This window comes from Watersipora subatra, chromosome 8 (assembly GCF_963576615.1).
Source record: "Watersipora subatra chromosome 8, tzWatSuba1.1, whole genome shotgun sequence".
Classification (NCBI taxonomy): domain Eukaryota; kingdom Metazoa; phylum Bryozoa; class Gymnolaemata; order Cheilostomatida; family Watersiporidae; genus Watersipora; species Watersipora subatra.
This window is the reverse complement of record NC_088715.1, coordinates 14,407,018-14,433,593: the sequence shown is the minus strand read 5'-3', so window position 1 is coordinate 14,433,593 and position 26,576 is coordinate 14,407,018. Positions and strand designations below refer to the sequence as shown.

The window sequence follows — 26,576 nt, the reverse complement described above, 5'->3', positions numbered from 1 at the left end:
GACAAGTACCACGGTTCTTTCCTTCTTAAAATATTCAAAGGAACTTTTACTAGTACATCTACCGTTTGCGAATTTGCCTGAAGGCAGATACGTCTTTGGATTTAGTTTGGACTGGTTAGCTTTGCTTGTTGTTTTAACTAGTTGGTCAGCTAATAGTGGTGCCATTTCACTCACCTGATTATTTCATAGCACATCAGTCAATTACAGCTGCTCCCGAACTGGAACGATGGCTCAGTGAAATATTGTTACAGTTGAGTGTGCTATGGGGTGCCATGTCGTCAAAACATTTCTGTTTGAAATGAAATTATTGCCAAAAAGTAATACAAGCAGCCAGCCATCTTCAATAAGGATTCTGTCTAGTTATGTCACTACTGCAACCATTTAAACCATTATTGAAACTTGAGATTTACCAGTTTTTTATTATTTCCATTATGGCCAGCTTGGCTATCATACAAAAATATTTCAATTAGTATATTTAGCTGATATTTTCTGTAGTCGTTTTTAGAGGGATATTAATTATTGATAAGAAAAATACTAAAGATCTATCATGTAGCTAATAAAAAATAAGTTAAAAATAACTACATTTTTTCTGTTAGCAATTATCAAATTGTTTTGTCATATTGTACTTATAGCTATGATATCTTAGTTTTTTATATACTGGTGCTGCTACGTTTATGCATGTGACAGGAGCGATAACTCTTATTCCTGGCTAGTTAACCCTTTGGCTGGGTGAAAGACAAAAATGTCGTTTATCGGTTGCGCGGGGGAACGACATTTATGTCGCTAGTAAGTTTTAAATATCATCAACAAGATTTTAGTCGATGAATTACAATATGAAACGATTATTTGAGAGGCGTTGCTTTGTGCTAAAAGCTAAAGAAATCGCGCATCCTTGGAAAAGAATAAAATTTGGAAAAACCAGTCAACATCGGCTCGATGTTGAAAACCGTAAAATAAAAGTTTGTTTGATCCTGCGATCGTTAGTGATATTTTGTCTGATTAGAATAAAAATAATTCAGATGATAGAAGTGATGTAAACTTTTTGGACTTTTAATATACTTGAAATATATAGAGAAAACGATCGTTATGGTAGCTCGCACGGCTACGTTATAGCGTTGGACTCTCCCGAAAGGAATGCTTCCAAGCATTTCATACAGGGACAGTTCTACATGGTTGTAGTTTTTTGTAGTAATAGATATGTACATGAATGTTTGTGTACAAAAGATTTTGTTCATAGAAATAAATTTCAGTTTCAGCTATGTTCATAAAATACCGATGTTATTGAATTTTCAAAAATAAGTTACATGACTTTCGGGAGTTTTTGCACCCAAAAGGTGTTTTTAAACGACTTTCGGGTGTTTTTAAACCCTTTGGCTTTAACCCAGCCAAAGGGTTTAATATGAACTTGTTCAAAATTTCAGTAATTTTTATGAAAAAGTATCGCTGTTTTCCTATCATTTGCAGTTATTTTATGTATGAGGGATCTGACTGCCAGGATGTTTCAAGATTAAAATTGACACAACTTGGTTGCCCAACAAAAACGCTCAGATCAATTGAAAACTGATTGAGATGTCTATAGTTGCAAAGAGACCGACAGAATAGCGATGCGGCGCGCTGCAACTTGAACGCAATAGCCAATAGTATAGTGACATCATTTCACCCATATTTTTCTTGGGAGTGTTTGAACAACTATCAAATTTGGTCGATTTTAATTATGAAACATCCTTTCAGTCAGATCATCTCAAACATGAAAACAATTGCTAGTGGTAAAACAATACCGACACTTTCTAATAAAATCTAAGGTTTCGTTTAAGTTCATCTTTAATCTGAAATAATCCCCTGCTTGTACCTAACAATTGTAGTTGCTTTAATCATCTGTAACACCATTTCGTACAGGCTAGTATTATGACTAGTGAAGCAGGGCTTAGCTACGGTAACCAAATTTTTGCGGGTTTTTGCGAACTTTTAGCATACGCAACATTATAGAAGGCTTGGACACCTGTTTAGTTTAACCAGGCTACCACACTGAGACTGTTTTAGGTCAAACACGGGCAGTAGACAAATAACAGACCTGCCATATACCACTTTCATACAGCAAACGCCAAGACGGTAGGCGCGACTGCAGCACCTGCAGTCGACATATACAGTGGTGATACAAATTATGGAACCGCCTCTAATTTTCGTTACATAGCAATGAATTCTGAGTTGTGTTTGTTTTTTCTACAATCAAAATTTTACATAACTATAAAAAATTATATATCATTTGAATCATCAAAATGTTGGCTTTTTGATAAACTTAAATTAAAACCACATCGTATTTTCTATAACAATCTTATTAGAGGTTTACTGAAAGCTGTCAGAGAGTTACTGTGCAGTTGTTATTTTTATTAAATAGTGTCTGACCAAAAGTCATAAAATAACATATTTATTTTCTGTGAAATGGCTTTTATTGTGAATTATTTTAAAGACAAGGTATAGTAGCTTTGAAAAGAGCTGTTTTGGTCCTTTAGATGATCAATACATGGTTGGCCAGCCTTTGTTGTCAATCACTGCTCAGCAGCGCCTGGGCATACTATCTGTCAGTGTCTGAAGCTCTTCAGGTGTAACTATTCGATGCCAGGATTGCAAAATAAGCTCCATCACTATTCCTTTATTTGTTGGTTTGTCTTTAGTTACGATATTGCCTCTTCTGCTCCACAAATTTTCAATTGGGTTAAGGTCTAAGTGACTGAGAAGGCTAAGTCAGAGTGTTAACATTATTGTCAGCAAACCACTTCTCTACTCTTCTGGCTGTGTGGCATGGAGCATTATCTTGTTGAAACAGCCACTCTCTATCAAACAGACTTCTAGCAGATGGTATCATCACACTTTGTAGTACTCCACAATGTTTTTTTGCATTCATCATACCATCAACGAAATCTAATCTACCAGGACCAGCAGCCTAGAAACAACCCCACACCATTACTGAGGTGGGATGCTTTATCGTAGGTAAAATACATTCTGGTTTAAACTCTTCACCAGGTCTCCTTACATAATTGTAGCCAGAGTGATTTTGAACAGTAAATGTGCTCTCATCGCTGAATAATACTGCTCTCCAGTCTTCTGGTGAACAATTCACATGATCTTTTGCCCATTGTAGACGAGCATTTTTTGCCGAGATGATAACGAAGGTTTTCTACGAGCTTTACAGCCTCGTAAGCCATTATCTCTCAATGATTTGCAAACAGTTGACGGTGCTAACTCTGTACCTGTTGATTCTTTTAACTCACTGGCTAGCAGAGGACTGGTTAGATGTCTATCAACCAAGAAAGGTCTTGCTAGACGTCTGGTCACTCGATCTGTTGCTAGCTTTTTCCTTCCCCTACCAGCCCTTTCTTCAACAGTTTCCTTCCATCTGCAGATTGTTGTAAATACACCTTTCTTAGAGCAATCTACCCTACCTCCTTTGCAATTTCCCTTTGCGATTTCCCTTGCTGATGAAGGTGAACTATTACAGCACGCTTTTCTTTCGTGAGATGTTGAGGCATGATGATGAAGTTATTAGAATGACTTTTACTGAGAGCAGAAGGACTTTTCAATACTACTTGGGTTACATTGTGTAATGCACAACATCTCACTCAATGCAATTGTTGTCTTAGATGATTGTTAAACTGAGCAGATCAAAGAATTTGGAAATTCTAGACATCATTCACCAGACTACTATTTTGGAAAAAATTGACTTGTTTTGGGACACCCTGACTAGTTGCACTTTTAACAGCACTAGCGATGGAATTATGTTTGGATGCAGAAAAAAATTAAACAATGCGACAGCTGATAAAATCTCCTTTCTAATGATATATAACTTTGCATATCTGGACTTAATATAACTAATATGAGAGCTATTATAGTGCATTGTTTACTAAAACTCAAAGGCGGTTCCATAATTTGTATCACCACTGTACGTCTGCTATGGCTACCCATTCCGATGAACTGGCTGCCAAATACATTGACACTCACCGATGAGCATTAGCTCTGGTCCGGCAAAGGCCATGACTGAACCCTCTGGGCTCTGAAAACCTCTTATAGTTTTGGAAACATAAATGGCTCTAATAACTCCTTTGGATAGCATTGCTATTTCTACCATTTGTGACACACTGCAACTACGAACAGTCTCAAATTGATTGAAATCAGGCGTATAGCTAACATATTTTCATCATACCAGGAAGAATCATTATTATTCATAATGGTTCTGCCATCTAAGATCAACACAGCTTGAGCTAAAAAGAATTAAATGGAATAGTTGAAATTCTATTCAATGGCATTCAACTCAATTCGTTATTCCTATGTATACAGCACACCGACTGCCAAGTTTGAATTTTGAGATAAATTTTTATTGATATCGTGTGGTAAAAAACCATGGTTTTCCATATTGCAAGGCAAAAAGTCGTATAACATGGTCATTGTAACCTGAGGGTGCATCGTGTAATAAAAAGTGCTCGTCTGGTATGTGCTATGATGAAAAGTATAATATACAGTATATGTTCAGAGCGATAGAAATGATAAGAATGGTTTAGCGTTATGGCTACGCGTGCTTGTTACTAGACTTGCGATTTGAATGTCGAGAGTTCAAATCCACTACGAAAGTGGCTATTTTTCATGGCTAAAGCTTTATCGTTATAACTAGACAAACAAATGACGGACAGACAAACATTGAGATTTATATATAGGGCCTACATAGATTTTCTCATGGGGATATTCATATCTGCTACCGTACCGTACCGGGTTTGCTCAAAATTGTCACGACTCCAGGATTTGAGTGAAATATTGTTTTTTAATTATTATTATATAGCATGCTACCAACATTAGCTATAAAGATATAAAGCAAGTTTGGTTGTAAATTTAACACAGGCCATTATGACTGCATATCTATACATACCTCCAAATAAAGCATATAAAATAGCTATAAAGATCAATTATCTTTTTATCTGATTTCAAGTCAGGTACATAGCGCTATGTTGTGCAGGAATCCCTTACTATCACTGGAGATCACATTCCTGGCAAAAAGTGAAAATCTGTGCAAAAAATAGGTTTTTAAGGTATATGTATGAGCTAATATTTGAACACCAGAACATTCAAACTGCTTTCTAAACATATTGTATTATTTCCTATATAATAAGTAAGTAAATTCAAGTTATCTTTATTGACTGTCAGTTTATATTTCAGCTTCAGGCGAAGTATTTCAAGCCAGAAAATGTACTTACATAGTACATACCATAGTTTGGACTTCATCTGGTCTGAATATTAATACTTATGATTAACAGGGTTTGTTGTTTGTTGTAGGAAGAAAGTCACATGTTTTTAATCTATGAGATTTATGTATTTTATGTACATGACTACATGTATAGTTCTATTTTTTAATCTTTTGAATATATTTATTTTCTTTTATTTGTTATTTTTTACCATTTTTTAACTTGAAGAGCTGAGACCAGTTCTTCAGTAACAAGGGATTATTGTACTTCTCTATTCAGTTCCTGTTCCACCCTTGTTTCTCAAACATTTAACCTCAAGTCCTTAAATCTAAACTAAAACCAGTTTATAAATGATCAAGTAAATGTTATTCTCTACTTTATTTACACCCAATGAGGCAGTGTTACCTAGCTAGCAATATCTTGACAATAAATTTATTATATTGGAGTTGTCTGCACTACTGAGGGTAGTAAATACAGTCTCCAAAAGGCTTCCCGGGTGTGCCATCCAATTCTACCATATAATACGCCAAGTGTTAGCCAAGGTCAGCGTTTTAGAAATATTTTGCTAACCTTTTTGTTATCAGCCTTTTATTACAAAACATTTGGCTAGCGCTGTGGAGACGTTATAATTACTTCTATTAAATGTATTGCTCTGAGTTGAACAAGTTCAAGAAACTAATCTTTTTCTACTGCACAGCTCTGATACTGGCTGCCATTGTTTTTACTTAATCGTATAACTTTTTAAAGTTCATGATCATAGGAAGTAACCAATTCCATCTCCGTACAGTGAACCCGCGCCATATGACATTAATTCGTTTCGATGTGGACATCGTAATGCGAAGAATTTGTATAGCGGGGTTTAGAAACCTACAGTGATTATCTAATACAAACATCCCTTGGTAAAAAACATCAAAATTTTATATACATACTGCACTTATCAAAAATTAGTAACAAAATAGTATATCAACCTTAGTAACTATAGTTACCTTATTGTTAACTTATTGTCAACCTAGTAACTCTAGCATTGGTGCTAAGGTAATCTTTTTCTTACTTCTTTCTTTAATGTCGTTATAAAACTTAGGACCTATGGTTAATGAATTAATGTTGTGTATGTTATTATATAGTTATATATGTATTACGAATTAAAGTTTATAGTAAGTATTATATTAAACACTAAAATTTCCAATAAACTTTCACTTTTCAATAATTTTCGTTTCACTCATGTAATATCAAGCATTTACGGAACACGAAGAATGCTGAACTGAGAAGGCGAGTAAGCATTATATCTCTGTTATGCGTTGCATGAGGGATTTCGACAAAAGCATATTAGTTACTTTGTTATTCTGATGTATTCAGAGCACCGACTGCCAAATTTGAATTTCGAGAGAAATTTTGTTGATATCGTGTGGTGAAAAAATGTTGTATGGCTGGGACAAAAAACGCGTTACGCTCCACATCGTAAGGCGGAAAACCGTATAACAGGTATATTGTAACTCAGGGCTCACTGTATTCCTTAAAGGTTGACTTGCAACAAAATTCACATTACAGTTATTTGGTATCATAAGATTCACCATGTCTTACTCTGTTGTGTTGTAGGTGCAAAATATATGGGAATGTGATTACAAGATCTTAAAAGCTAAAAAACAAACAGAAAATCGCAGCCATACGAGACCGCCGTAGTTTGGATTCGCTTTCCAAAACGGCTCAAATGGAACGTAGCTGTTACAGGATGGTTTCTGTTTACACTTTCATGCAACCTCATTCGTCGAAATATTTTCACAAATATACTTCACGCATTCAATAATACCATGTCTATTGTTCTTACGCGTCTATTTTATCGTCATTGTAATGCTGTCACTTTTAGCACTGATATCTTATAACTTACCGTAAAAAATCGTTAAACTTTTTAACCTTAGCTCGAAGGAGTACATATCATTGTCTGATAATCATGACGAGCCTGTTGGTTACCTGTAATAATCGAAAAGTGCTGCAAAAACTATTTGCGAAGTATTGGGTCACGTGATCAAATTACGACTTGACGATTGAATAATGCCGAAACAAAACAGTAAAGTAGCGAGCATCTATATTTAATACGGGGACTTCGGTAAAACCCGAAGTGTTTGTCATAAACTACTGCTACAATATGTTTTATAGTGAGCTTTTTATTGGCCTTTCAATACACGTGAGAACATCGCTTGACAAGACGATAACCAAACTGTAATGAATACGTCAGATAAATAAAGAGATTCCAATCTACGGCGGCTTTTCGTTTTTGAGCTTTTAAGGGCTTGTAATCACATTTCCACGTATTTGGCACCTACAACACAACAGAGTAAGATAAGGTGAATCCTTTGATACCAAATAACTGTAATGTGAATTTTATTGCAAGTTAATCTTTAAACAGCGGTGAGTTTTCTAGGATAAAGTTGAATTTCGGAGTGTAATTTGACTTTAACCCGCTGTAAACAATTTATGAATAATGCAATTGTTATTAAATAATCATTTTTTGCTGAACTATGATCTGGTAGCTAAAAATGTTTTTCAGTGATTTTTGCTTTTAAAACATTAATAGACGAAGACACTAGAAAAAATTGTGACAAATTCTATAGAAGCTGTTTCAGACAAAAGCACTCCTATAGGCCTACTAGAAATATTTTTCTGCTAAAAAAGAGATTTTGATGCATTAGTGTTTTCTATCAGAACATTAAGGTTAAAAACCAGTACGTTTATTGAGTGAGTCACTTGTAGCATGTGCTTTTACTTACCTAATTGATATAAATTTAACAGGAGCCTAAATTCACTAGAAAAATGATCTTCCAAAGGATAGGCAAGTTGCTTTATAAAATCAACATGTAGCCGTCTTCAGCTAGAGTCACAATATACTTTCTAATTAAAGCGTGTTGGACCAAGGGGTAGCTTTCAGCCTAAGGTATTGCATAATAGTACGGCCACACGTAACGATTTTATTGTTGGTTCTGACCGAAATCCCAAAATGAATGAAAAACACAGAATTATTCGGCCGAAATTCACAGAATTGTCAGAGCTATGCATGCACACGGAAATTGTTGACGAAACGTCTTTAATTGGCTAAACAAATTATTAGGGAGCACGATTCTAGCAACTTTCGCAATTTATATAGTCCAAAACACAACACGACACGCAAGAAAAATACTAATGCAATTTGCCATGGTAAATACGATGCAACTGACTTGATTGTGCTATTGTTGGTTCTTTATCGTTCGGACAGCATGGCTACAAATCGTTTCTTTTTAATAATAATTTTTTTTTGTGTTAGTATTTTTCTTGCGTGTCGTGTTATGTGTTTTGGAGTATATAAATTGCGAAAGTTGCTAGAATCGTGCTCCCTAATAATTTGTTTAGCCAATTAAAAACGTTTCGTCGACGATTTTGTTTTGCATGCACAGCTTTGAAAATTCTGTGAATTTTGGCCGAATAGTTCTGTTTTTCGTTCATTTCGTGATTTCGGTCAGAGCCAACGATAAAATCATTACGTGTGGCCGTACCTTGAGACAAGTTTTATCCTCTGTGATTGAATACCAGAATGATCTGTCCTTTCAATAGTTTAGAGGGCTCTAGTAGAGATAATCCCAAGCTGATAAACTGCCAAGCCTAACCTCATTAATAGACACTTCACACGTTGAAGCCATATAAATGCGATTGTTACAAATAGATTGGGGTGCCTTGTGACCAGGATCTGTTTAAGGACATTCTATGTGAAAAAATGACAGTGGAATTTTTTATCATTCTTGTCGGTTTATAGGACAGTTGTTGCTATTAGCGCACAGTTTAATCTTTTCTCTTTTTAATGGGCTGGTTTATTCAGCTACAAATGCAGGTTATCGACAATTTTACACACCTAACTTTAGTGGAAACTTGTTATTAATGGTTATTGTGTTTACATTATTTTACTGACATGATTTTGTAATAAAAAATCAAGTAACTTTGCCCAAACCCATGCATATAACAAAAAAATTGTATTCTTTTATGGGATATTCACATAGCATTTGGTATACATTTTACTGTTAAACTTGACAGCATTTTAATCTATTTGAAAGTCGGGTAGAGAAATTAGTATCTAGTCATAAAAATTGGATAGCTTACCAAAGATTCATTCATTTAACTGTTAATTTATTAGAATGTTATAATTTAGATAATAATATTTTATGAAAGGATTATATAATCTTATAATCAATATAATATTACATAATTGTAATATGAAATTATTATTAGTTTTAGGTTTATTAGAATAGCTAATCAACATAAATTGGGTACGAAATTTTAATGATCTCGAGCAGTTGGAGAGTCTACAAACTTGTACGTTGTGAAGAAGATTCCGACAGTTAGAATAAAAATTTGAATACCTCAACGAAAAATTTATTGTCTCACTTAAAAATTATATTAATAGTACCAAAACTTCACTACTGGATTAAACATCAGCATTTTAATCAATTTAAGAGCGTTTGTGGCTGCAGCGTGTCACAAATGGTGAAAATAGTTGTCTTATCCGTTATTGTTTGTATCCATTATTTAATTGTATCCACCCACAACACGCGATACTTATGATATGAAGTTCTGTTACTGAATGTAAAGACAACTCCAGCCATTCACCTAAGATTCATGTACGCTTTTACCCATTTTTTGGATGGCTGGAGATCTCTGGAGATCTGGGCACCGCTAGCTCTTCACATAACAACAGGAGTAGAATGAGAGGATAATTCCATTAGCTGATGTGGGTTTGACCGCTTAAAGTGCTTCTACCTTTGAATGCTGCCATATACTCAACTGCTTTGATTAGATTAGTGCTGCCGTGCTGTTGATGCTGTTCAGCAATGGCCTAATATATTCATGAACGATATAAACCAACAAAGCAAAATATGTAACAAACATGTCTTTAACCTGATATCAAGAAATATTTACTTTTTGCCCTTTTTACAGTACTACCTTGTGTATCTTTTTGGTAGTTATCCTCTACGCATCTTGTCAGCGATATGAGATTAACAATATAATTGTTTTACGAAGTAGAAGATGATCCGCGGATGATGAATCTGATTAAAGCATTTGTAGCGTTCTTCCAACGTGTCTATCATATGTTATCGCCTACAAATACTCACTATTTACATTAATCTTAGACTACAGGTTTTTAATATGCCTAACTCACATCTAGCAAGAATTCTTCGAGTCAGGTGTCATGTACTCCAGTTGTTGCAAAAAAACATGTTTTTTGCGAAGTTATCAGGTGTGTTGAAAACATATCCCTTATTTGTAAAAAGAATGTGAAAGTGCTCCTAGTTGAATTGGTATCGAGCTTCAAAACAATTAAAATGGCCGCATCCCGTTGATGCCTTTTCACAGCATGCACTTTTATAGCTCGGGCATGTAAATCAGTCAATAAATTTACAGATTTCCCTTAGTCATCTAAGTATAGCAGTAAAATTCTAATATTTCGGTGAATTGATTCCCTTACAAGCACCTGTTCTGAAATAAATAACTCTATGTTGAAAGAGTTGAGTTTAATACCTCTTTTGGATACTACAATCGGCTGTCCAAATTGCCGTTATCAATAAAAGGACGAATGAATGAAGCGATCTCCATTTTTTGTAGACAAGCACGCTATAGTTCAGCTTCCAAGCTTGCCTATTGATGAGGTGGCAAAAACTGGTACAGCGCGTGCTCGACATATTTTAGCTGACAAGCATTGGCAGGTCTGACAACCACCGAGCCTACATAGCGCTGGCTAGTTGTTCATTGTACGAAGCTAATGACAAGGAATTGAAGTGAATAGGGCTATCTCGCGGACAGACACGCTACTAACTAGTGCAATCGGTTATTGAGTAGTAAGTCGACGTAGGCGCTACTACTAGGGCTACTGTCTTGAATCGGGTCTAGGCCGCTAAAACCAGGATGTAGTATCTGCTTGGATTATCGTATCTACACGCTGTTGCTTCTTGTTGAGATATCTTCTTTCTCATTCTGGTAAGTCTGCTACGAATAACTACCATCAGCGTAGCTTTTTAACAGCTTCACTGTTCACACGTATTGCTCCTGAAGGAATCGAGTTGTACGAGTTCATATATCAATAGTTGCAGCCATCGTACAAAAAGTTGAACCAAACGAACTTTTGGCACACAAACTTCTCAAGTTCTCAACCTGTTCTGCTATCTAGGTCTTTGTCATCTAACTGATGCCTTTTGTATCCCACGGATCATAACCGTGTGTTTTGCCTCCTTAAAGCTTCCCATGTAATACAGGCTTTGTAATGAAGCTTCAAATTTTAACTTTTTAAAAAACTGTTTGAAATTATGTTCACGCACCTCCTGGTGAATATTTTGAAACCTTATCCAATGAGGCCTTGAATATCCTGGTAGCTCTATCGAAGTCACCCTTTTGGATTTTGTCTGGCTGCCAAGTTGAAACGTTTTATTATAATCCAGTTTCTTGGATTCGGTATCTGTAACACCCAGCATGGCTAATGACATAGTACTAACATGGTTTCAGATAGATTACACACGTTTTCAATAACACATTTAAACATCCTGTGTCAGCTCTTTTGTTTTTAGTTTGCGCTTATCATCCACTACTTGATTCTAGCAATGTTTTGTGTCAAGCTATTCGCAATGCAAGCAATCATTTGGAACAATTTGCTGGTTCTAGCTCGCATTCGATATAAGCAGATGTGTCTGGAAATAATAATTTTAGTCCAGTTGAAGGTCAAAGATGGACTGCAGCCTTTTATGTATGTCTGATGACATGTTTTTGTGGGAATTGGACGACAAAATTATGCCAATAAATATGAATCTATTTCGGAATGAAGTTGTTATTCAAAAACTTTTTGCTGTGATTGTTTTCGTTCTGGCTTACCTAAGAATTGTTTTCATGGTAATTGTTTAAAAATAAAACTATTTAATGTGTGGTCTGGGAGAACATCACCCTGGCCGAGAGTGTTTTTACTGAATATGGTTGTGGAATATTGTCCGGAAACCAAACATCAATGGTTTGAAGTCTTTTGAATTTTTTTGTCTTGTCTGTTGAGGATAAAAATTTCCTAGCATGATCAAACATTCCAGGTTTTTGCAATGCCTGCCTAAACGTTCTTGCAGCTCGTGTTGCTTCTGCTGGCTCGAATGAATTCTTCCATCCGTGACATATAACAAACAGCCCGTACATCAGGATGATCCGCTAGACCGTGTGTCGTCATATCAGTTGATCACTCATCTTATTTTTTGCTCAGAAACACTCGTACTACAGTGATTTTGTATTCTTGACTACAGTGAACTGTTTCAAATGGAATACCTAAAAAGTTAAATTGAATGACTGATCCATTGTCAATTTAGCCGCGTTATTTATGCAATACCTTTTTGTTCTTGTAGGGTTGTCTTTCACCCAGTTATTCAGTCTTTTCTTATCTTTTCATTATTTGTTTTCTTTAAATCTAGCTGCGAGTAGAGCCTGAGAGGCAGATGGTTTTCAAGCCTCATTGTTAGGCTGTAGGTCGTATGAACAATGCAACCATAAAGCAATCAGGTAATGTGTTGCTTTGCTGTCTTTATAATAAATGAAACGATGGCATAGCGTTTGATGCACATTGCATCAAATATTGTGGTATGCTAAATAAAATGGAACCCTTGGTTTAGTGAACAAATTCCTCAAACATAATTGTAATTTGTTGTTCTCGTCTTTCTTCCTAGTAAACAAACATAAATTATAACCAAAATAAACATATCATTCCCATTATTCCATGTATATATGTTCAATGTTCCTTATATATGTCCATGTATGTATATTCAAAATCTTCTCATGATTCAAAATTTCCTATCAAATAGTCTGTAGGATGCACCCAAATCGGATTAGGTACAGTTCTTTGAACCAACGTAATAAAATTGATTGGATTACATATTACCAGGTTTCATAAGGTAAGTTTTTTGTTTCTAAAATTCATACATATACAGTCAAACATGGATAACTCATTCACGGATAGCTCGAACACATGGTTAATTCGAACATTTCCTTTGGTCCGTTCCCACGTAATGATAAATTGCTATAGATAACTCGAACTCAACACTGTTAATTCGAACTGTTTTTTTGCCCAACAGCTACCGAAACGGTTGTTTTCGCTTTAGAAAATCACTTTATTTAAAGCCATAGAGGTAAACTTCATCTTTTCGTAATTCATAAGCGTCGTTATTATCACCATCGGCAAAATATTTTTGTCAACGACTTTTCTAAAAGTTTGGTGAAATTTGATTTACATTGCGATACGATGAATAGCACGGGCTAGCCGGGTCACGCGCGCAAGAATTTTCGCCACGCACATACAAAACAAAAATCGCATGTTGTTTTGTATGTGCGTGGCGAAAATCCTTGAGTGCGTGACTCGGCTAGCTCGTGATGAATAGTTTTCCGACGATGATTCCGTGTTGAATCAACGTCGGAATGTTGAATGTTTAAAACGTCTTAAAAAATGTTGTAATTAAACGTATACGTTGTCTGAGCTACAAAAAACTATTCATCGTTTGACCTAAACACAGAATACGTGTGTACATTCAATAAATATCTATTAAAAAAGCGTGAGTGATATAGAATGTACCGTAAAACCTCGTAAAACTTCTAATTGAACTGCCTCGGAGTGTTGCTCATAACGAATCCCAGGTAAAGTAAGGTAATCTGCATAAACTTCAAGAAAAAACGGCAAAATTGATTGTGGGTAAAACCCCAAAAGAAAAAAATGTCTTTTCTTTTGAGCATTTCAACAACGATCAAGTTTTGCCCATGTCAATCTGAAAAACGTCCTGGCAATAACATCACCTCAAACAACAAACCAATCTCAAGTGATAGAAAAATCTCTATACTTTATCATGAAAACGTTTTAAACTTTACATTAGAAGCATTTAATTTGAAACAAGCCATTTGTGCTTTTGATTTATATTATAGTTTGTATATGTACATGTATCTACTAATAAATAAGTAAATATATGGACTTGTGACAGTGCTCTGATAACTTGAATGCTCTGATAATTCGAACACTTTTGCTCGGTCCCTTGAAGTTCGAGTTAGCCATGTTTGACTGTAATTCGTTTGTTTCTAAAATTTAATCGCGTCGCCAATGCTAAATACGAAACAAGCAAGTGTAAATGTATGTGGTGTGATGATATCTGTACAAATTATTATCTTTAACCATTATAAAAATTTAGCTTACAATCATTCAAAAACCTAAATTTACAGCTGTTTGGTTTACATATTTTAAATCAAGACAAACTGAGCATTAATTCAATATATCATTTATGGATAGTGACTAAATTCACTATGAGTAGCATTGTTGTAAATGAGAATTTTAGTTTTCCAAAAAAAGAGGTCCAGTTTATTTTGCGCTTCACTGTATTTGCCTCAGATAATTGGTTAGGCCAGTGTATTCACATGCCTCTTCACTGCATTATTACTAGGCTCAATAATTTGTATGCCTGGGGCCGTTGGCTAGCTTCCAAGTTTGACCATTTCTGCAGGACCCGCTCCCGCAGTGTCGCAACGCAGGTAGGACTGGGCTGAATCTGTTGTGCATGAGCCAATTATTACAGTTGTATAATCTATTGCTGGAGCTTCTGAAGTGATATGGTAGAGCTGGCTCCCAGCCATTTTTATAAAACCATCAAGGCCTAAGTTGAACAAAGGGTTTGTAGATTTTAACAGAAAGTATTGGTATTTTCCTATCATTTACTGTTGTTATTGATGTTTGAGGTGATCTGATAGCCAGGATGCTTTAAAATTAAAATCAACCAAACTTGATCGTGGTTAAAACGCTCAGAAGCAAGATACGTCCAAAATGATGTCACTAGTTGTTATAGTTAATATCAACTATTGCGTTTAAGTTGAAATGTTACGCATCTCTATTCTGTCAGTCTCTTTGTAACTAAAGACGTCATAATCACACTTTTACTTGATCTGAGCGTTTCAATCACGTCCAGTTTTGTCAATTTTAATCTAAAAACATCCTGGCAGTCAGACCACCTCAAACACCAAAAATGATGGCAAATGATGGAAAATACCGATACTGTCTGATAAAATTTACTAAAACTTTTGTGCAAGTTAATATTTAACTGTAATTTTTTATTAATTTTTAATAATTTCATCTTTAACGTAAAGGCAAAATGATTATAAAATGATTAAGGCAATGCGCCTAAAATATGCAGTTGCAATTAAATGCCAAGATGTCTCTTGGGTGACATCTTGGAGTCAGAACTGAAAGATTCTATAATCACTTTACGTCAGATACTTTCAGATCAGCCGACATGGTTATGATAGATGATATTCCTGCTAGCCTTCCAGTGTCAATAACTGGGATTGTACGTATGAGCAGCTGGGCAATTTGCTTTGTGATATTTTCTTTGCAGAGGTTTATTTAAAGTAGTGTAGGGCTAGTCTTATCTGCATGGTCACAGTATCAACCTGTTCAAGTTTCGATAATCTAAGATCTAGCCGATCGCTGACAGGGCCTACACTGTCTGTAAAAAGGGTTTTATAGCATTGACTATGTTTGCATTGTGCAAATGCTATGGATTTGGAATTGTCCTTCTCAGTTAAATTACCGTGCGAAGTGTTTTAATGGACATTCATTCATATGTTGCGGATTGAAAAGAATTAAGAATTCTACGTCGAGGGTTACAGTCGTACATCCATGTATCGCTATGAAGCCCGCTTTTGAAATAGTAATGACTGAAGTCTGAAAATGTTCAAAATTGAATAGTTTACGCGGTTTTTTGTAGAGCATCATATTGTAAGTGCCAGATTCTGTCTTTCGTAAACATGAAACATTCGGTAAAATTTGTGAGTAATAAAACTCATTGAACTTTTTTGCTTCCAAATAAATTTCTTTACCGCGGTGTTATTACACATTCGATAAAACCTATTATGTTACAAGGGTGTATATAAATTGTCATAACTTTTGAACCACATGGTCTATGAAAAATATTTTGATACCAAATTTATCGGCATAAAATTTTACATCAGCTGATGCCATAAAAATATCACAGATGAGACATGAGGCAGAATGTCACTGATATGTTGCAGAATGAACTCTGACACTTTTCAGTCATTTTCGCTACAACTGTGTGTCCGAGTGGGACAATGTATCAGTATTATTATAGCTAATGACATATTATTACGACAAAAAATAAAATATCGCTCTCCGTAGTACTAGTATTCATTAAAAATCACATGAATTTCTTGTATTTAAAATTAGTGAACGCCTCCGTAGCTGTAACTGATAGTAATTGGTAATTGATAGGGAGAAATTGTGGTAAAAATGCAGTTTTTTCAAAAGGAAACTACTCTCATGATGGGTTGTAAACATATTTTTATTGGCTCAACTCATGCAGATAATTGTTTCTTTTCTCTTGAGTACAGATAGGATAGGCTAATTAATTAACTACTTACTGATCGGAAATGCTTTGTTTGCCACTTACGACAGCTGTACCATTTCGCTCTTGACCATAATATGTGAACGCTTTGCTGAGCCATATTATGCTTGACTGGTGGTAGCAAAAGTGGTAGCCTGTTTGTTTTAGTCGTTTCCATAGTGATGAATACTCCTTGTCGAAGTTCTATAAGAACGGCAATTCACAATAGCTTAACTTATATCATTTTGGAAACTCCAAACTAAAAACATGCAATTTGCAATTCTATGAGGTATAAAATAATCTTGTCTATCTATTTAGCTGGTAAAAGTCCATTGATAAGAGATCTTAACAGTGGCACTCACTAACCCTGCAGACATTGGTGGCTGATGATTATCGCCGCGCAATCAGTTCTGGTCTGCTATCTAATATTTACATGAGATAGGTATCTGTAGCAGAAGATTTAGGGCCTTGAAATCACCTACGAACTCCCCACTGTTTACCCCCTTGAAGCCTAGCTATACGCAATGACGAAATCGTTTTTTGACGTAGTTGGCGATACATTGGCAACACGTTGTTGATGGCATCATTCTAAAAAATAGCTAGAATCAAAGCATCTTTGATTGGCTGAACTTGTTAATTATTACGATCTCGGTTTAAAATTATTTTTGACTTTCAAATGAACATGACAACAGGGTTTCATATAAATCACTCGTAAAAGTTACATAATTTTCATTGGTCAATCTATTTTTTCCGAAGTAGATAGCCAGGGATTTAAGGAAGCTGAGTCCGTTTGCTTCAGTGCTTTGGGTAGGAAGGTATAGTCATAGCTAGAAGTTGTTAACAAATGGTGTCAATATTTTTTTTTTAAAGCTTTTTCATCTAAATCTTGTACCATAAATAATGGTGATATAATTTTATAGTGAAAATCCTTGATAGATACAAGGCATATGGTTTTTTATCAAATCTGGGAAAGGAGATCTATGGAAACTAACTCTTATAAAAAAGTAACCAAGTTAAACACGAATACAAAGGATTAGTTCAAATAAAATCACCAGTTTTATTTTTAAAAAATGATTCGTTGGTTTTTTTATAAAAACGATTAACGATTTTTTTCATTAATTTGACTTCAAACGCATTTGATTGAAAGATAACTCCAAAGGTCCAATATATCACATGAATCGCTGATCTATATTGACAGGCCACATAATGCTTAATGTTAAATAATTTGTGTCTGGAGTGCTCTGCGAGAGAGCCATCACCTACATGTAGATCACCCTGATCAGGCACACTGCTAGGAGAGAAGTCTGATAGAAGACAAAAATGGGCGGCCTGTTTTTCTTTTGTTTATTGCTTGTAACGCTGCCCAGGCTATTAAAATATTCACAGTGTAGTTTTATTGAGGGTACAACTCCTCATCGGTTTAAAATGCAGCTAGTAAAAATATATTGCTTATGAATATATGAAATAATAAACGGTATGACATCACAGTAGTGTGAATATGAGGCCTCATAAAGGTCCACCCATCATAGCTTAAGGACCTTTCCGTGGTATCTGGAAAGGTCCTTTTATTATTGTAACTCAGCAATGTTGATACAGCCAAACCTCGACATCAGAAGTTAATTCCTCTGAGATGTGTTTGTATGTCGATATTGCTGCATGTTCTGTTCTCTTTTACTTGGTATCATGATGAAGGGTGTCACAAGGGCGTAGAATTATGAACTTACTGTTACTCTAGATAATTTTTTACTCTAATCAGAAAAATTTTTTAAAAATGACAAAGCTACGCGATATTAAAAAGACATTACGTCATGACCGCATGAGATTACTGTTGGGGCCTTTCTCAGACTATACCTTTGATCATTTTAAAGCTGCAAACAGCATAGATGAGAGTTAATTGTATAGATTTGCTCTGAAAGGAATTGAAGGGTATTGAAGTAGGACTTTGGACTTTTACACTCCCCAAAAAAGTACTAGCAAAGCAGCGAGCCACAATCACTATGTTTCCATGGTGCGCAGTACTGCGAAGCAGCCCCCTCCGAAGTCGAGGTGGTTGTACGTTTCCATGCTGCGCAGTGGTTTTCAGCAAATACCGCAAATTAGCCAGAGAAGAGAAATTGTATAAATCGAATCGCCTGATGGAGAAATAGAATCGATCGCAGATACTGAACGTCATAAACGGTTTTTTATGATTTTGTCGTCATACTTTTATTTACAATAAACATTCACAAGGTTTTACAAACCTTAACACACTTTTTACATAGTAATATATTTTTAATAAGTATTTTTAAGTATATTATTTAAACGTTAATTTAGGACTTGCCACCTATTTTTCGAAAAGTGTTGGCATCGATAACAAAGTCCAGGAAAGTAATCACCTCATCATCCTCGTGAATGCAGACCATAATTAAATTTAGGTGAAAGAAGATCGGAAGAATAGTAAAAAAACAAGATTAGCGGGACAACCTTTGTACTAGTTTATGGCCCTCGAAGAATCCGTCTCCACGGCATGAGAGCTATGCGCAGCCACTGCGCAGTCGCTGTTTCCTTGCTGCGAATTTGCACTGGCTTCGCACTGATCAGTGCGCAGTGATTTCAGTGCGAAGACGCCGTTTCCATGATTCGGAGATAGCGCAACTCCGAAGCACTGCGCATCATGGAAACATAGTGATTGACTGCTATCGCGATAATGCTGCTATCGCGATAATGCTGGTATCGCGATAATGCTGGTATCGGGATAATGCTGCTATCGCGACGATGCTGCTATCGCGACGATGCTGCTATCGCGACGATGCCGCTATCGCGACGATGCTGCTATCGCGATAATGCTGCTATCGCGACGATGCTGCTATCGCGACGATGCTGCTATCCCGATTATGCTGCTATCACGACGATGCTGCTATCGCGACGATGCTGCTATCGCGACGATGCTGCTATCGCGACGATGCTGCTATCGCGATGATGCTGCTATCGCGACGATGCTGCTATCGCGATGATGCAGCTATCGCGATGATGCTGCTATCACCATAATGCTGCTATCGCGATAATGCTGCTATCGCGATGATGCAGCTATCGCCATAATGCTGCTATCACGATAATGCTGCTATCACGATAATGCTGCTATCACGATAATGCTGCTATCGCGATGATGCAGCTACCACCATAATGCTGCTATCGCGATAATGCTGCTATCACGATAATGCTGCTATCACGACAATGCTGCTATCACGATAATGCTGCTATCGCGATAATGCAGCTACCACCATAATGCTGTTATCGCGATAATGCTGCTATCACGACAATGCTGCTATCCCGATTATGCTGCTATCGCGATTATGCTGCTATCGCGATGATGCTGCTATCGCGACAATGCTGCTATCCCGATTATGCTGCTATCGCGATTATGCTGCTATCGCCATAATGCTGCTATCACGATAATGCTGCTATCACGATAATGCTGCTATCACGATAATGCTGCTATCGCGATGATGCAGCTACCACCATAATGCTGCTATCGCGATAATGCTGCTATCGCGATGATGCTGCTATCACGATGATGCAGCTATCACCATAATGCTGCTATCGCGATAATGCTGCTATCGCGATGATGCAGCTATCACGATAATGCTGCTATCACGATAATGCTGCTATCGCGATGATGCAGCTACCACCATAATGCTGCTATCGCGATAATGCTGCTATCGCGATAATGCTGTTATCGCGACAATGCTGCTATCACGATAATGCTGCTATCGCGATAATGCTGCTACCACCATAATGCTGCTATCGCGATAATGCTGCTATCGCGATAATGCTGCTATCACGATAATGCTGCTATCGCGATGATGCAGCTACCACCATAATGCTGCTATCGCGATAATGCTGCTATCGCGATAATGCTGTTATCGCGACAATGCTGCTATCACGATAATGCTGCTATCGCGATAATGCTGCTACCACCATAATGCTGCTATCGCGATAATGCTGCTATCGCGATAATGCTGCTATTACGATAATGCTAGCAAACAATTATCTCACTATTTCGAGGACAGGAGAGAAATGTTATGTATTTTAGTTTTTTCAATTATTAATTTTTTAATGGATATTTATACCCCATGAAGTACTGAAGCCATGAAATCTGAACCTTCATCATAGTGAGGCATTTCTGAATTACTACTGAAAAGCATAAAGCAAAATCTTGGGTTCGAATCAAGTGAATTTGACTTCCTGTTTTGTCAGTATCGATATAAATGACCATTGACATCATCATAGAGATGATAATCCGCTGACTTTAGCTTGTCTGATGAGCCACTTGTTTTTGTCATCATATGCCTGCTGAAGGTTACACATGAGTTGAATCGATGACTTTTACATTACCGGACAAGATCAAATGTCACGATACCCTGACATTATCGGTCTGCCTTTAATGCCCACTGCCACCAGCCGTGAACCAGATCGATTCAATGCCCTTGAGTTGTGCCACCTACCATGACCCTTGAAGGCTTTCTTTTCGCCTCATTTCCTAGACCGTGTAGTCACGTTTATGAGGTCTGCTTCAGTCCGGGACAACATTAGTAAACAGTATTTATTAAAATAAACAGTAAAATAAACAGTTTGTTTATTTTAGCGAATTGAAGATGAACGTATACAAAATTTTGGTAGGTTTTATCGGAAAGTGTCGGTATTTTTCTATCATTTGCCATTGTTTTAGATGTTTGAGGTGATCTGACTGCTAGAATGTTTCTAGATTAAAATCGACAAAATTTGATCGCGGTTAAAACGCTCGGATTTCAATCGAAATGTGATATCCTTTATTATTTTAAGGAGAGCGCAGCCATGGCCTAGTGGTAGTGCAGCCATGGCCTAGTGGTAGTGCAGCCATGGCCTAGTGGTAGTGCAGCCATGGCCTAGTGGTAGTGCAGCCATGGCCTAGTGGTAGTGCAGCCATGGCCTAGTGGTAGTGCAGCCATGGCCTAGTGCTCTAAAATGTCTAATATGTAAACAAATGGTCTGGGTTTAGTGCTCAAAAGAGGGCCACCGTTGGTAACAGGAATGACATCCAACCTTAAATTGCTCTCTGTAACTGACCATGTCAAGGTTCCCTTGCCACTAGACTCAGACATTTCCAGTCAAACTCACAGAGCCAATGTTTGTACGACAATGCTCTTCAACAACATGCACAACCTTTGCCTGCAGTAGGCGGAGCTAAGCAGACGACATACGAGATCTTTGAGGATCGCTTACACTTTACTTTAGTAGGAAGTGTCGTGTGTCTCAGTTTCTATAGAACTTTTGTTTTTTTTTTCAATTTTTTTGTAAAAAAAAGTTTTTTAATTTTTGAGCGTAATACGTTTTTGTGTAGGTCAGTACAAATTTAGCATGAACGATACAGTAGCTGAGCCAGTCCGCTTTGGCTGAGTACCTACGCATTTTATTATTCTCCATGTTTAATGTGACCACGTGGAAGTGTCATCTAGTGTAAGCTTGACTGTCTTTGGGACTGTCTTTGGTTGATTTGTAGTAACTCAACTGGAACTTTATTTTTCATGACCTTTTCAAAACTATTAGTTCCAGCGTCTGCACATTTACGACTGTATTTAAAATTAAAATTTTGCCAAAAAATCCTATCATGTTTATCAGTCCAAAAAGAATGCTTCCAGACAGTTTGCTTTCCCATAGGTGTTGCTCATGCTCAATGCAGGTGGTCAGGTCAGGGATAAGCGCTAACAGAACATACACTTTGCTCCATTATTTAACAATATAGCTATTTAAGTATGGAGTTTATTGCTCCATGCCGCCAGAAAACACTGCAAACCATTAACCAGTGGCAGGTGCGTGAGTACCAAGTAGGTACAGCAACCTTACCAAGGGAGGCAGCCTTCCACCTCAGGAGTAATTCCTATCATCTATTGCCTCATTTTTGTTCGGAATGCTAGTTGTTTTACTGGTTGTTTACCAGTTTAGTCTTTCTCAGAATTGTTTTGATGTTGTTCATCAATCCAGAATTCTTACTATGTTCACTAGTTGGAAAACCAAACAGCTATGATATTCTATATATTAACATATACACTATATATAATGTGCATTTTATTAGCATGCCTTCTGCTGCTTACATCCCATGGCATTGAACCGATCCTAGTTATCGCGTTGTCTTCACGTCATTTTTGACAACGAATCATCTAATTCATACATTTTCTATTATTATTTTGCTTGTAATATTTGAACTAATGGTTTGTACAAATTTTTTCCTCCATTGAGACCCATTAGGCCACATGAACCATTGCGTGAACCATTGCAGCGAGTATCGGCTTTTTCACTTTATCACACTAATGTTTGCCTATGACTTTCATATGCTGTTTCTCCTCTATAATGAGCAGCTCTTCCCACTGCCCCCTTTCTACGAACGCCTGTAACAATCATTCAGCCAAATCAGTAATACACCAGGAGCCAAGGATGTGCCTGAGAAGAATTCAATGCCATTTATACAAACAGGAAGTGTCCAAGTACACTCTTTTAACCTTTTTAGTTACAGGAAGTGCAGTATTACTTGAGCAGTGCTTTGTGATCATGTTTATTGATTACAGTTTTAGGCTGATGTGGACTGTGCTAGCCTGTAGGTAATAATTTGGCTCACTGCTGCTTCTAAAAGTAGGCCAACCTGCAGAATATGATGAGACCAGAATTGAATAATTAAACTATGAATCAGTGTGCAAATTAATTTAATGAATAACTTAATTTTTTGCCAAAGTCGGAATCTTTCTGAATTGGTCATTGGTGTATCTGGTTTTAGCCGGTTAAAGGCTATGCTATGTATGTCATGATTGGTGTCCTGTTTTTAATATCTGAAAATGTAGAAATGTAGATTGGCTTGTTTTTATCCTGTCCCTCAAGTTGTTTTGTATGACCGAGTGGAATGTGATAACACAAATATCAAAGAATGGGCCTATTATGTCTACCGCCTATCAGCCATCAGCTAGACTCACTGCGTGATAACAGGATGCAGCAAGATATTAGGGTGCAGCAATACTTTAAATGCATTCTTGTTATAAAATAATTAACTTACATAGGCAGCGGAGTGCTCATTCAAAAATAATTTTACAAAGGATTGTTACGTCAAAGATTCAGTTAGTCGATATATGGAAATGAGTTAGTGCCTGAAGGAACAGCTATCAGCACATGTTCTACTGTAGAGATGCATTAAAGTCTTTTCTTAGTCGACTCGCAATGTTGAGATGTCTCGAAATGTCTGGGGTCATCTCGCAATAGCAGCTCAACAAATTGACCAATTTTGTGTCAGCAGAAAGGACTGGCTTATACTTTGCTCACCCGACTCAAATTGTTGGCTATTATCAATGATATTTCAACCGTACGTTGCCTAACATGTCTGTAAATCGGCGTACGATTGTCGATGCAATGTTGTTGTCATGTATATTTAGCGATTGCCGCAAAACTCATTCCATTGCCAGGATGTTTGTTATGTTTTATATTTTTCTCAATGCATTTTGGGAATCCCCTCATGTCTGACCTTAAAAGGGAATGCAAGAATTAAATAATGAGAAAAGTATTTATATGAATCATATATCAGCTGACACATGAAAAAAAAAATAAATTGTGTCTTTAAAAATATTTAAATACAGAGATTGTCACAACCACTCCTGGCTGAATGCTTGCGGATTTAGATATTTGACGTTCAGGGTTTCTCTAAACTAGTGCTATTAGTACATAGAACCCTAATAGTGTTAAAAATGAACATAACAATAACTCAGGCTAGCTTCAGCAACATCGTTACGCTAATCTTATCAGTACAGTTGGGCTGTTGAAGTATCCATCCATCCATCCAATCAATGCGAGATGCACATAGCAGAACTATTCTACAATTAAATACTTCTGATTGCAACAGTCCCAAAATAAACATTTGAACTATAATTCGGTCAGCTACGTTGAAAATTGTTGAGTAACAACTAGTTCGATACTAACAAAGGCTGGTCCGAGTGGCTCCACGTTGGCAATGTGCCAAAATGTCCATTGCCTTGAACAGCTACCTTAGGCGATGCACTCTAGTTCACGAGGAAAGTTCATTTCCTGCTGGTTATCACTAATTTCCATTCCTTAACTCTCGCACATATTACATCTATATCGATTGCCATTGTGAAGCTATGGCTGTAAGAAAACTTTGTACAAAAAATCCTCTCTAGTGACCCGAGACTTTTGAACTGACTGACAGCACGGTCAAATGCACTCTTAGTGAACTAACATCAGGTGATCTTTTCATCGCACAACATCCTGAAAGGACCAGCATTAGTGAAACAATGCACAGCGTAGTTCGAATCCGGTTGCACTGGTTGTTTGTCCGCTTGCGTAGGTATAAATAGAGAATAAGAAGTCGTTGATGACTCGTGTAACCCAGAATAGAATTCTATTGATGGATCAGTGACTTGTGACAGAGCTGTTGGTTAGTCTGGCAAGAAATGATAATCCTGGCTGCACTTTCTGTAGTCTTCACCAGCCTTTACACGATGTTTACAAGCACTGCGTGTTTCATGCTTCGAGACTCCCAGAGGAGTCGTTATTCCTTCGAATTATTCTCCGCTGACAGATTGTAGACAGCCAGATTAAAAGCAAATTGTAGTGGGGTATTAATTCTAAACCAAAGTATGTTCATGAACTGATAAAATGTGTAGGGTAATTTACCTATCGGTAAACATCATTAGCTACATGTATTTAGTGCTGTTAGTTTACAAAGTCAAAAACTCTTTTGTGGCTATTTATATTTGAGGCATTAGTATTAGAGATGTCCCGATTCTAAATTCACCAGCCGATTCAGAAACTGATCCGGTATACCGATTCTTATTAAAAAATAATCCGATTCAGATACCGATTCAGATCTTTTGCGTTGTATAGATTGTTGTTCATTTTATTATGCAAATATAAACATAATGCGAATAAAATATAAATATTAATGTATTTATTTGTTGTATTTATAAAAAAAAAATATATATATATACATATTCACATACTGACATACCGTGCATGTAGAAACAAAACAGTCCATGTTTCTTGTAATTTGTAAATAAAGGGAATTACTGTTAGTGGTACAGTTCTCTCTGTAATACCGAAGTCTCTCTTTTATTGCTGGATGAACTGCTGCCCTTGTACAAGTTTAGAGCAAATCAACTTTTAATTGCCTTTAGTGATTCAATTCTCTCAGTAAGAAGTCTCTTTCTTCTATCACTATCAATGTAGCCTGTCCTACTGAAGGAGGCACTTGCCTCAGATGATGGAGGACAGGCTAAATACCTATAAGCCACTGGGGTTACCATTTTTTGTATAATACAAACTATACATTGAATCGTCAAGATCAAGAGAGTGATAGATAACTTTATGCATCGACTGTTTAAATTACTTTCGTAATGCTAGTAAATAGAAATATTACACTGCGTTCTTGTCTCCCATCTTTGTTATCTTGTTTTTGATTGGCTGCAATAAATCCTATCGCTGTAATTGGGAAATACCACACTTTGTGATTACATCCTGACTAAAGCAAAAACGTTCCTCAGCTGTGTTGATCAGTCTATAGACATGAAATAAATAGTGTAGCAGGCTCGAACTTCCTTAGGTAAAGGTAAGGAGCTTGCAGCTGATAATTGTTTATTAGTGTAGCGGGCTAAAATACGGTTTTCTGCTAAATAGTTGATCTATAAAAAGTAATGGAATTTTCAGGTTTTCTAAGAAAATATTGGCCGATAGCCCGATACCGATTCAGATACTTAACACCCATGTCGGCACCGATTCCGATACCCAAATTGGGGCAACTCTAATTAGTAAAAGGTTAAGAAGCCAAGGTTTTGGTTCTAAATCCAAATTACAGTAAATTGAGTTGAATATTGCGGCTCGCTGGCATGGAACTATGAACTTCCTGTCACTCAAGATCATTTTTTAATCT

General features: G+C 36.6%; 1 protein-coding gene across 2 annotated transcripts in view; it reads left to right on the top strand.

Annotated features, from left to right (window-relative positions):
- The window catches only part of LOC137401452 (uncharacterized), a 92,900-nt gene that overhangs the window by 15,217 nt on the left and 51,107 nt on the right, over positions 1-26,576 (top strand). The window contains exon 1 of one of the 2 annotated variants that reach the window (XM_068087800.1): positions 11,037-11,222. The exons of the other annotated variant lie outside the window; for it this stretch is intronic. The gene's annotated coding sequence lies outside the window, so the exon portion shown is untranslated. Of the gene's footprint in view, positions 1-11,036; positions 11,223-26,576 lie in introns of those variants that run through there. 2 annotated transcript variants of the gene reach the window in all.